At 40.8% G+C, this 13471-nt stretch overlaps 1 protein-coding gene and 1 long non-coding RNA gene across 3 annotated transcripts in view; one reads left to right on the plus strand and one right to left on the minus strand.

The window, feature by feature from the left end:
- The window catches only part of LOC109037325 (uncharacterized), a 35434-nt gene extending 27380 nt beyond the window's left edge, over positions 1-8054 (plus strand). For both annotated transcript variants that reach the window (XR_011899963.1, XR_011899962.1), the window contains 2 exons: positions 4185-4423; positions 7477-8054. This is a non-coding gene — a long non-coding RNA (uncharacterized lncRNA). The remainder of the gene's footprint in view (positions 1-4184; positions 4424-7476) is intronic.
- Positions 1-13471, minus strand: part of LOC109037332 (uncharacterized) — a 91314-nt gene that overhangs the window by 21220 nt on the left and 56623 nt on the right. The gene's annotated exons all lie outside the window — the stretch shown is intronic.

The raw sequence follows: 13471 nt of genomic DNA on the forward strand, positions 1-13471 counted from the left end.
TCAATCAAGAGTATTTTCTTGTCGATGTTTTTAAGAGTCTGGACTCTAAGTCCAATGTGATTTTTTCCAGTGCTGTTTATAGGAAGTATTAGAAGAATAATATATCAAATTTAAGCAAAAAGGAAAAAAATCAAATATCAGCACAGCCGAAGGTAGAAGAGACCTTTTGGGCCTGGTTTTTTTTTACCTTTTCCCCGAACTAGAAAGACGGTTCATTGGCCTAGGGTGCAGCATCGCGAGCTCACGCTTCGCGCCATAGTGCCTTCAATTTTGCAGATGCAACACGGACATCCGTCAAGCACGAATAGTTGTATACCTGCGCCGTCACGAACACGCAACCTTTCCCTTGCTCTATTTCCCTATTTTGTTGGTCCCGACTGTCTTATTTGTAGTAGTGCTTCAAGGGTCACATTAGCAAAACAGCCGAAGATAGGAGAGATGTAATCGGGCCTTTTTTTTAAAAACTTTTCTTCCGAATATGAGCGACACTTCATTGGTAGAATAAAGCGGAGCATTGCGAGTTCACACCTCGCGAGCTCGCTCCTTCAATTTTGCAGATGCAACACGGACATACATCATGCACGAATAGTTGTATCTCTAAGCCGTCATCAAAGTGAGTCCTTTCTCTCACTCTATCTCCATGTTGTCGCTGTTTGTCTTATTTGTATCTTATTTGTAAGAGCTACGTGAGCAACACAGCCAAAGTATAACTTCGATTTTTGTTGGCCAAATTAGGTGTCGGGTAAAAAAAATTAAGTGAAGTGTCTAGCTACCCTTTGTCTGCAGATGCATAAATTGGCCAGTTTTAGACGACCGGAAAGGACCTAATCGTGATGTATTACGTAGAATATAGACTTTAAATAAGCCAAAAATCGTCAGTCAGTGCGCGCCTTAAAAACGGCCCTTATCGACACCTCTGCTTTCCATGTTTAATGGTTACTTCGGGTCACTGAATTATTTTTTTCTTTAGATCAAACAAATTTTCGGTTAAATCAACCAAAACTATAGGTTACTCGTCGGAGAATAAAGAAAGATGTCCTGTTGAACTGAAAAATGTACTCTTGTTTCTCATGATGTCACTCAGATCTCTATTTCTGTATCGATCGTGCCTAGAAAGCATTGCGCAAAAGCTAAGAATCCACCTTATAGATCAATTTTTTATCATAGCTTCAGACGGGAAAACTGTCCATAGCCGATGGTTCGTGCATACATGGCCACCGGCAGGAACAGCACTGATAGGACTTACCTGCTCTGCTTCCGAAGGGAGCAGAGTTACTCGCAGCATTAAAGTGTACAGCGTGGTGTGGACAGCTGTGCAAACAATAGGAGCTTAAATGTCTTCAATTTTCTCAGTATGCAATTTGGACAACCTTGAATCATTGCTCTGAGGCGTTATATTCAACGTCACTTGGTTGGAGTCTCCGTCAAAAGGAGCCAAAACGCCTTCAATTGTGTATATATGCAACACGGACAACCTTGGAGTACGTATAGTTGTATCCATACGTTATGATCAATGTCACATGACTGCGTTCGTTCACCGAATACGTTCAATGTGTACGAAGGTGATGCTGAAACGATTGTTCGAGCGAAATCTTTTAAGTTTACTATCTCTGAGTGTCACGGTAAAGGAAATGCCTCCGAGTTACCGAGGATATTGCGTTGAGAAAATGAAATTAGTAACGCCTGACCTGAAAACTTATGAAACGAAACCTCCACACCTCATAAACCATCCTAAAGAACCTCAGAATTTGTTTGGATATTTAAAAACTGATACATTTTAGTTGCTAATGCATAAACATGGCCCTTCTCACTTCATGTTAGGCAAGACAGCAATATCCGCTGTGCTCTGCATTTTTTTGTACTTGCAATTTGGATACGCGATATCCGCAATAAATACATACTATGATCAGAAATCGGCAGATAAGGGCAACATTTTACTTATTTTTCGCGTAGAAATGTGAGCCGACCTACTATTGTTTTCATTGTGGGTGAGGAAAATCGATGGTGAAACTTCCAAACCACATATCTCGTTTGTGGTGTATTAAAATCTCTGCTCTTATGTTACTTTCTGAAAGGAGAAAAATTCAACATCATTCCTCAATTTGTTCACAGGATTTTTTTAAGCGTGAAGACGACAAATTCTGAATGTTTTTAAAAATCTACGTTGAGTAAATCTTTATTTAAAAATAAATGATGACAAATATACGTGGTTTGGGAGGTACAATATTTGCCGAACGACTTGAAGGAGGATCGCCTTGTCAAATCATATACTCGGTGGTGAAGAGTGAATAATCAATTATCAATATTTTCCGATTTGAAGGTTCGGTAAAGAATCGATTATTAAGGTGTTCGTCGCGAACACTCTGTTCATCGACCCTTTTTCATAGGATTAAATGGCAGATTAATTGATACATTGCAAAGCATGCCACGCCACTGCATAGTGCATATACTGCGAGTCGAGAGTGAAACCCGAGATTAAAAATCAAATTAAATGTTCACCCCGTCAGCAAAAAGCGGAAGATCACGAAAGAACGCAGAAACGCCAATCACAGTCTCTTACCTTCACCCGAGAAAACGGAAGTTATGAGATTAAATAAAATTACAAAGTTATCAACAATATTTTGGTACTGCGGAACAGGCCGGTTAGCAAAATCTCTAGCCCATAAGCTAATGTAAGTTGCGAGCTCATGATGCATTTCAAAACTCTTAAACGCTGATTTACTCGGACACTTGAGGAGATGAATTATAAAAGTTCAGTCCGTCGCTGAAACTTTTGAGCACCGCAACTTTCTGAGGCGAGACATCGCAGACGCTCAAAAGTTTTGACACAGTGTTTCTCGGGGATCCAAACCGTCTAAAACGACGCTCTTATTCATCGGTTGCATCAGCTCAGTGGCGATGCATGATAATCAACTATCGATATTATCCCATTTGAAGCTATGGTAAAGAATCGATGATCATGGTGTTCTTTGCGAGCACCCTGATAATCGATCTTTTTTCACAGGATTGAATGGCCTATAGATCGATACACTGAAAATTTTTTTTCTGCATGATGTTATTTTGACTTAAAGCGTAGTTTGTTGTCGAGAAAATTTGGGGTTTTGTTTTAGTTCAAGAATCGTTGTTTTGTTATTATATTTGGAACTTAAACTTAACAACGATACCAAAACGACACTGTTTCAACTAAAAAAAAAAAAAAATTGTTGACAAGAAACGACGCTTTTAGTTAAAATAGTATCCCAAGAAAATTTTAATTCAGTGTATATATACATCGCAATTTACGGCACGCCACCGCATTAGCTCCATGCACTGTTATACATTTTGGATTGAAATTCTGTGCCGGAGTCTATATGGACGTATTTCTGCCAAATGGAACTATGTGCATTATGACGTGAGCCCTATTATGCATATATTCTTATGAGTATTAGGGCTCATGTCTCAATGCTCATAGTTCCGTTTGGCAGAAATACGTCCATATAGTGGTCCATTCGCATTCGAGTCAGGAGAGAGACAACATCACAACGATTGGTAGAGGATGCTAATTTCGCAACTAGCTTTGGTCGTTCGAGAATCGTTTTTTGGCCCATTTCGCCGGGAGCCGTGGACGTGACCGTGGGCAAGTGCACTTCCGTACTAAGGAAGAACGTAGTAAGACCATTCGAATGTTGCCAAACTTCCTCTCCAAAAATATTTATTTTGAGGGTGACTGTAAATATTCGCCCTTGAAATTCCCAGACACTTCAGATCAAATCACGAACTTTACTGAAAAATCGGAGGAATAATAATCTCTAATTTTCCCGAAAATTCGTAATTGGTCGAAGGAAATTCGGCAACGCCTGGAGGCTCATACGATGTTTTTCCTGAGGACGTGAGTGTGGGCTTGTGACGTTCCCATGATTCCTTGTTAATTAGTTAATTCAATGCGTCAGTTTGCGCGTGGCCGCCTCGCCGTGCCGCAGCCGCGTGGCCAGGAGATAAACACTCCGGTAAACTGACAGATTCACAAGGCAGCCTTGTCAGGGGGCCCGGGCTCCCAAGCTCGGACTCACGCTCAAGAAAGTTGGGTCCCCGACGGTTGCCAAGTGGTCTCCACCGCGAGGAGACCCTTTTTCAATCAGCCTTATTCCGTTTCAATCGTCGCATGTTCCTAAATTGCTCGCCACACTCTCTTTTCCTGACTTTAGGATTGAGCTTTCCGCCGAAATTTGAAAATTCGACTTGCTGACCTCTCCTCAAAAATTGTACTGCTGCTTATTTTGCCACCGTTGACTGGCCCTCTTCCTCCACAAACGTCTCTAAGGATGGATTTTGGTTTAATTCTGCTGTACGCCGACCAGGTTTGGAGAGATTCTATGATCAATTCTATCTGCAAATTGGAAACTCCGTTTTAAATAGCCGAGACTATTTATCTTAGACTTAGATGGTAAGTAGCACGTTTTCTTTTTGCCAATAAAACATTTTAGTTTGGCTTAAAAATACATAAATTGGCATTTTGTCTGCAGAGCAAATCTCCATATGGTGCAGGCAATTTGCAAGCCGCTAGTGAATACATGCCATGGTAAAGCATAAAATTCAGAAATAAAAGAACAAGATTAGGGTAAGGATTATTCTGCCTTGAACGTGGACAAACGATTTCTTTGTAGAGACATGAATGCAACACGCACACTTCGGAGAGCGTGTTGTGAGATCCGTGACCTCAGTTGGGTTTAAATTGAACAAGCAACTAAACTAACTCGGTGACGAAGAGTGAAGTATCACGAAAAATGAAGGCATTTTGGGCATGCAGAAAATGAAGCATTTTGGATCAAGCGGGCGCGACTGTGGCGCGGCGGTTCTGTGAGCGTTAATTGGACAAACGAGACAAAAACAACTCTTATGAGTTAAAATAGTCGCATTTGTAGAGCTGAAACTGCAATTTGCTGTCTCTGAGTGGGGCTTGTTACCCCAAGTCAGACACCCTACTGCTTCCTCAAAAGATAATTGGCTCCGTGCACCAAATTCTCTCTCCCATGGAATAATTGAGTTTCGGTCCTATCACCTCTGTTTAATTAGCGGCTTGTTAAATAAGAAAATTTAACGCAATTATTGGAAATTTTAAGGCTTGAAGGATACATTTTATAATTCAGATGACATTTTATATTTTGGTCGTACATTTTGGAAGCAAGCGTCTTAATTCCCGGTTGAAATTTAACAGGCACCCAGAGTGCTTATTAACTTCGAGAGGTGGATCTTCAGATTTTGCGCGATGCATTTTAGGTACGATTGTTGTATTTCAAATTTTAATCATTTAGTGAATTATTTTGGAAAAATTTCAGTCTGCAGATCAATTACTAAGTCCCGAAAATTGTCTTCCAAACTCTTAAAGCAATGTCAAAATTACTGCTTCCGTTTACAACCGATTTCAGTTTGTCTATATCGATAGTTAAGTTGAAACAATACTTTTGATTTTGTTTTTTGACTTTGGAGGATCATTTTCGGAACGAACATTCCTGTATGCGGATCTACAGACTGAAATTTCAATTTTCCGAAAGTGAATCTACCAAATGGTTAAAATTGGACGTATTTCTGTCAAACGGAACTTTGTGCATTGATGCATGAGCCCTAAGACTCAAAAGAATATGTGCATAAAAGGGCTCACGTGATAATGCACATAGTTCCGTTCGGCAGAAATACGTTCAATTGAAATATTTCGAATCGTACACAGAATGCATTCCACAAGAGCTGAAAATTCCTCTTGATCAGAGGGTCTATCCATAACATGAGGTGATAGAACCGAGCTTAAGACCTATACGTATACTGAAAACGAGAATACGTACAAAAATTGGCCTGTTGCAAACTTCAGTCAGAGCAAAAAGTAGAAATTAATTCTTATAGGAAGTGACTAAAAAATCACGATGAGCGCGTTGATGAAGTCTGAAATACACTCCCAACTGCACAATCTGCTTAAGAAATATGGGGTTTTTCAGTTTCTCGCTTTAAAAATGATACTACGGTACGGCATAGTTTATCGTTCCATCCAACCCTTGCGCACTAGGAGGCTACAGGCTACACAGTATTCAACATAGCCAACGCTTCCGCGCGCAAATCGGAGGAAGCACCATGGCCTTTATCAACGCAAGGAAAATGTAAATATAAACCATGCTGGTTGATAAAATCCCGTTTTGTCACCTTTGTTTTGGCGGATGGCGCGGCGTAGGCCATGCTGAATATTGCGTGGCATCCTAGTGCGCAAGGGCTGTATGGAACGACTCCTCACATGAAATGTTTATCTGTGCTGTAGTATCGTTTTTGAAACAGGATGCTAAAGAAAAACGCACATTTCTTACGCAACGTGTGAAGTAAGGAGGGAACTTCAGACTTTCCCAAAATCCCGATGCGCTCATCGTGATTTTTGAGTCATTTTCTATTAGAATCAACTCTTCTTTTTGCTCTAGCTGAAGTTTGCAACAGGCCCATCTTACGGTTGTTTTCAATTGGCTTTCAGCTGCATCTGCAGCAATTGTTGTCACGAATATGTTGTGCGTGCTGGTTTCAGCTAATTGCATACTCGACTCTTCGAAGGCGTTTTATGTGCGCAAGTAATGCACCCTCTGGGAGGATAATAGAAACAGAGGTTGAATGAATTGCACAATCCCCATTTCGTCCGTTCTCCAACAGAGTGCGCTACTTGCTCACATGAAACGCCTTCATAGAGTCAAGTATGTAATGAACTAAAATCAGCACGCACAACATACTCGTAACAATAATTGCTGCAGGCGCAATTGAAGGCGGATTGCTCAAGGGTTGGACGCAACTTCTTCTCTTGCGAAACGTTCAAATGTGTCGCAGTATCGTTTTTGAAGCGGGAAAGTTAAAAAACGCATGTATTTCTTCCGCAAACTGTAAAGTTAGGAGTGTATTTCAGACTATCCCGATGCGCTCATCGTGATTTTTCAGCCAATTTCTGTGTCAGACTATTCTCCTTTTCGGTTTAGCTGAAGTCTGCAACAGGTCCATTATGCGGTGATAGTGAAGAGAGCAGTAAGTGAAAAATGAAGTTTTGAGAAAACGGGCTCAGAAGCTTCTGACTGGAAAATTGTATTGAAAGAAGCCTCCGTTCTTTGTCAAACTGCCACTAATCGTCCGAAAGACTCCTAGAAATCGTTTGGATGATTAAAAATCGACTGATTTTATTTCAATTACATTAAAAGGGTATTTTTCATTTTCATACTAGGCGATTGTTAGGAATGACAGCCGTAAGTGCTATCTTATGCATGCCTTCATGGTTGCGTTTTGGACACACAACAAATACATTTTCAGATTGGAAATTGGCAGAAGAGGGCGGCACTTTCCTTGAAAATCACTGTTTTCATCGGCTCTCTGAAGGAATATTATCACTTACTGCTGTCTTGCCTAAAACTACGTCATTTTCTGCGCACGTATGGCTTTCTCACATGTCCCGTTTTGATAAAATTTAGATGAATTTTGCTGTTTCAGATATATCATTGATTTCATCTAAAAGAGTTCGGACGAATTTTGAAGGAGACTCGATTTCGAAAATTTGACACTTACTGCTCTCTTCGCTATAACGGCAGAACAGGTCCATTGAATATCGAATATATATAATTAGATTTAAGTTTACACTTGGCAGGCGAGACGGACGTCGAGGTGGCGGGGCCGCGATGGCGGGGATGTTGTTGGCCTGCGCGAGCGTCTCGTAAATTCGCGGTAGCAGTTTCGGTAGGTGTTAAATTCTCGTCACTCGGCCACGAGACCGCGAGCCCGCCGTAAAATTCGTGACGCGGCTTCCAGCCAAACATTCCCAACCGGCTCCGGACCCGACCGGGACGGGGCGCTCCTCTCGAAATCGGTAGAACCGACTCTCCATCTTAACCCCCCACTCCCCCCGACCCTGACTCACCCGGTCGCAGAAGCTGCGAATTAAGTTCCGTCTTTCAGGCTATTTGCCTTTCTAGAAGGAGCGCAGAGAGAAGAATGAAACGGACCGAATCCAACGGAGAGGAACCAACCGGCTGATTATTGAAATTGATGGACAAAGCGAAAGACACATAACGTCGCTCACTGGAAAAAAAAAACACATTGGATCTAGAGTTCAGACTCTTAAAAACACCGACAAGAAAAAAAACTCTTGATTCAATCAGAGTTAAGCTTAAATGAAGAACCAAGCCTTTTAATTTGAGCGGATTTCCTTTTGATTTAAGCTTGAATCTGATTGAATCAAGAGTCCTTTTTCTTGTCAATGTTTTCAAGAGTCTGGACTCTGTATCCAATGTTTTTTTTTCCAGTGGCTCCTCTGACGTAAGGGCGTACCTCGATTTCCGTACGAGCCCCAGAAAGCATGGATTTGAATGTAACCCTGGGCTCACGTGAAAATTAATATACGCCCTTACGTCAGGGGAACCACGATAAAGCGGGAGGCTGTAAACTGCCACCCATTTCCTGGAAACATGGACAACTGCCCCCCGTATAAATTTGAAAACTGCCACCCGACTTGACAACTGCCCCCCGTGTAAATTTGACAACTGCCACCGGTAGTGACAACTGCCACCCGTTGAAATTTGACCAAGGAGCGCGATTGAGCGGGGTCGCACAGTTTACCAAACTTTCCTTCACACTTGGACAGGCTGAGGACTGTCTACTGAAAATCAACACATGATAAGAAATTGAGCAGTGTCTGTGATGATTTTTTAAAGGCGTGTTTAAAAGTTATTTTTTAATACAATTTTTTTAAAATTTTTTATTATGGTGAAAAGAGGTCAATGGGCTCTTAGTTGAAAGTAGTGAAAAATTGTAAAAAGTATTTTTACAGTAATTTACAGTATTTTTATAGTAAAAAATAGTTAAAAGTAGTAAAATTTTAGTAAAATTACAGTCAAAGAGTACATCACTACTAGGAGCTTTTTTCATCATTTGGCATTACTCTTAGTTGAAAGTAGTGAAAAATTGTAAAAAGTATTTTTACAGTAATTTACAGTATGTTTATAGTAAAAAATAGTTAAAAGTAGTAACATTTTAGTAAAATTACAGTCAAAGAGTACATCACTAATAGGAGCTTTTTTCATCCTTTGGCATTACTTTTGTTATTCTTTTTTTTCTTTTTTACCATTTGAACTTTCTTCTGACTTTTACCTTCTTTCTTTTTGGTGAGGTTGGTGGGATTTTTGGCGAATTTAGTGGAAATTCTTTTCATGAAGTCATAAAGGGACATCACTTCGCCTTCTTTGTTGGGGATTTTTTCATCAAATCGCTTGATGACAGCATCCACCCACTTACTTTTTTTCTTTACCTGGGATCTCCGAAAATCTCTAAATTTCCGCTTCGACCCTCTGTGCGCCGAAATTCATGTGGGTGGCAGTTGTAAAATTTACATGGGTGGCAGTTTTCACTACCGGTGGCAGTTTTCAAATTTATACGGGTGGCAGTTTTCATACAAATTTCTTGAAAACTGCCACCCGGGTGGCAGTTTGCCGTCGCCCCGATAAAGCATTTGAGAACTGCTATCCTATGCTTCCGTGCTAATGAAAAACGCAGTGTCGCAGTATGAGCCTTTAGGCTTTGCCAAGTTTCCTTCGATAAAACACGAATTTTCTTGGTAGACTCACGAATATTTTTCTTTCAATTTTTTAGATGATTTTGCCTGCAATTTCACCGAAAATTGAGCATTCACGCCTCGCTATTGATTCAGAGGTTACGACTTGCAAGTTGCTAGCGCAGTAGACTAATTGGACGTAGTTCTACCAAACAGACCTATGTGGAAGTGAGAAATATGGGGTGTGCTCGTTAGTTCTCTTGCGTAAGAGTGAATGAGAATAATAAAGCGCCAGTGACGTCAGCGGCAATGATGGAGCCGCGGCCGCGAGACGGAGATCATCGTCGGGGCGCTGTAACTCATGAACCCTGTCCACAACGCTTTCTTGCCATGCCCGCGGCTCATGAGTTCCGCACTCAGCTGCACATAGGTCTGTTTGATAGAATGCAATATCCCGCTTTTCCAATTCTTCAAAAGGAACCATGCCCACTTTTACATTGCTTCTTATGCAGATTTCTAGAGCACACCCCACATTTCTCATCGCCACATAGGTCTGTTTGGTAGAAATACGTCCAATTATCAAAGTAATCCAGGTTCGGTTTTGGCGGTTCGCGCCTGATTTTTAACGAGGTTGCAAATTTTTAACCCAAAAATTTAGTTAATGTAACCCAAAGATAAACCGATCCAAAAATATTATCCGCTTGTGAAGCTTTACTCTGTTTTCCACACCTTGCACCAACACAAAGTAACAGTTAATTCTTCTTATATTGTGTAGACAAGATGCAAATTGAATCATTATGATTCAAGATACGATTTAAAAGTAAGTTCCTATGATTTACATGTTTTGTCTTCCTTTTTAATCTCTGTCAAATACGCAGTTTTAGATGAATCGGATTTGTAAAGCAATTTAAAATAAGTAAAGAATGTAATGCACAAACGTGAATTTAACGGGTAAACGTTGTTAGTTGTTTTTTCTACCCCCGGCGTTAAAGTCTCCAGGTATATATCGAAGGCAAATAGTCAAATCAGGCATTCGGTTATATGCCTAGGCATATAGTTAAATATCCTTACTTAGATTGAAATTCTGATTATTTACTAACTGTAGACAAAATAATGCTCTGATCATGTGGGAAGGAACTCTCTCCAGAAATTTTCATCAAACAATGAGAATAAGTTGAGTGGATTGCACGCATTCGTCTCAAAATAGACAGCATTTAATGAAATAAACATATTTTACAATTTGGACAGTTGAAGAAATGTGAGGAGCATTTTTGAACGGGAGATGCAATAACAGTCTGTACTTTTATGGATTTTTACTCTTAAAATACTGGAAATTCGAGAGGTTTCTGTGAAAACACAAAAAACCTCGTAACCTCTGAAAATTTGACAGTCTGCCTAGGCTTTTGATTTTCGATTTAACATTTGAAACCGTGGTAAAGAATCGATTATTAAGGTGCTCGTTCCAAACTTCCCGTTTATCGATCCTTTACGATGAGTTTAAACGGCAGATCAATCGATATATCGCAAAGCACGCCGCATGCCACCGCCGCAAAGCGCAGGATCCCGGTCGTCCGGTCGGGAACCGTACCGATCCGCGCTCGCCAAATGCCACACAGTGGATCGAATCAATAAGAGAGGTCGGACAAAATTCGGAAACTTTAAACGCTTATAACTCCGCTAATACAGAGCTCGGAGTCTGGAAGTGGTTCCATTGGTTTCCTCGTGAAATGTTCTTCTAGGAGCACCCCTTTAAATTTAAAATGCGACAAAATGAACATAAAAAGTTACGGTTTTAGTAGAAAATTTCATGTCCGACCTCTCTAATTGACTCGATCCACTGTGCGCCATACGCTCGGCTATTTAAATCTAATGCGCTTAATGAGTATTCCGACTCCGCGCCGGCATAAAGTACCATTTCCTCCCCGGCGGGTGGGCGAGGGAGGGGAGGGGGCTGGGGGCGGCGAGGGCGGGGGCTTTAATTTTCGTCCCGATCTCGAGAAAGCGTTTCTGTGATCTGGAAATAAAGTTATAAACAAAGTCCCTTCGTCGGCCGACGGAACCGACCGACCGACCGGCGCACGGTGAATCGAGTCAATTAGAGTGGTCGGATGTAAAATCCTCGACTAAAACCGCATATTTTAATGTTTATTTTGTCATATTTTAAATTTCAAGGGGTGCTTTTAATGGAAAATTTTACGAGAAAACCAATAAAACCACTTTTAGGCCTTTAAAGTTTTGTGTAAACGGGGCTATAAGCGTTTAAAGTTTCCAAATTTTGTCCGACCTCTCCTACTGACTCGGTCCACTGTGCGGAGGACGCGCGGATCGATGTTTTCGCGAAATTGAAAGTGGTTTCGAGAAACGACCCGAGCCCCCCTTCTCCCCTCCGGTCCATCGACGTAGGTCGTGTAACGGCCCTCTGCCCCCTGCCCCCTCCAAGTTCACCGCCTCATCGACTGACCGCAAGGTCGGCCCAGCAATCGGGCCCTCGCGACTTTCGTGAGTTTTTATACCGTCAGTCCTGATTACCGCAAAGTTCGGTATCCGGAAGTACCAGATTTCTGATCTTGTCGTCGTACCAAAAATCGCATGCAATGAAAGAAATGTTCGGTTATGGTCACCAAAGGGGTCATGTTCCGCCTCAACTCTTGAGTGGTGGTGGTAACCATCCATTACTGGACAGTTATAACCATCTAGTAATAGTTTTATTTACCCTTGTTTTGGTAGAATCACCATTCAGTTGAAAATATACTACGATTACCGGATATGCATAGTCAAGGCTCCAGAGTAATCGGTTATTAAGAGAAAGAGCGAGACGAAATAATCGTAAAAAGGAAGAGAAAAGAATATAGGACCAAGAAAGAAGGATGGCGAGGTGGAAGGGCAGTGTCAAAACGTTAAGGGAAACCCACTTATGGATATACCATTAATTGAGATTTCATTTATGAGGTTCACTGCTTTTGTAAATCGAACCACAAGTTTTTCTTAGTGCAACGACGACTAAATTTTTCGAATCCTTTCGAGTCACCTCCAAAATATATTTGGACTAAATTTATGTACTATGGCACTCTCTTTATTTTAGGCGTGATTGTTTCAAACTTTAAGGGCGACTGAGAAAATATTTTAGTCGGATGAGCCATAATGCAGTGAAATACACTAACCGTATCATGCGGTGCATACAACCGAAAGCTTGAATAGAGAGTTGTAAGTTGAATAGTGCGATTGTTTGAATCACGGTTAGTATGAATTAGACAGTAAGGCTAAATACTTTAAAAAAACTGAATAAAGGAAGAAAGTGTATGAAAAATATCAACGAAACATTGGTTTTTTTAAACCGTGACGGATTCAAAAAGCACAGTATACAAACAAATGTCGACGGCGTGAGTCCGCAATCACACATCTCCTTTGCGGTGTCTGAAAATCTCCGCCTCTATGTTATTTTTTTAAAGGATAACAAATTGACATCATTCCTTGAAGTTTATGCATAATTTTCTTCTCACAGAGAAGAAAAATCATGGCAGTTTTAAAGAATTGCCGTTGAGTAGTTTTCCGTTTAAAAAATTAAGTACGACAGGGAGACTGCGACGTCGCAAGCCGAGTTATGTGATTGCCGACTTATACCGTCGATTTGCATCATTTGAAACAATGCAAGTGATTATCTTTAACATAAATAAAACCGTTTTTTCTTCGATGTTTTTATTTAAAAAAAAAAGAATCGGTTTTACGGATCACTTTCCTTAGTGTATACAAGACGGCACGACACGTGGTCTTTATGACCGATTTTTATTTCCTCGGTACAGGTGAAGACCTCACAAAAGCGTTTAAACCAGTCCGAGAGTGTGGTAATTTACATGACACGACAGGAAAAAAGCTGCTAATTATACGACTAAAAATGCGAGGAATTCGGCTCGTTTTTGTTTAAAGACGTCGCGTCGCTCAGAA

This window comes from Bemisia tabaci, chromosome 5 (genome assembly GCF_918797505.1).
Source record: "Bemisia tabaci chromosome 5, PGI_BMITA_v3".
NCBI classification, from domain to species: Eukaryota; Metazoa; Arthropoda; class Insecta; order Hemiptera; family Aleyrodidae; genus Bemisia; species Bemisia tabaci.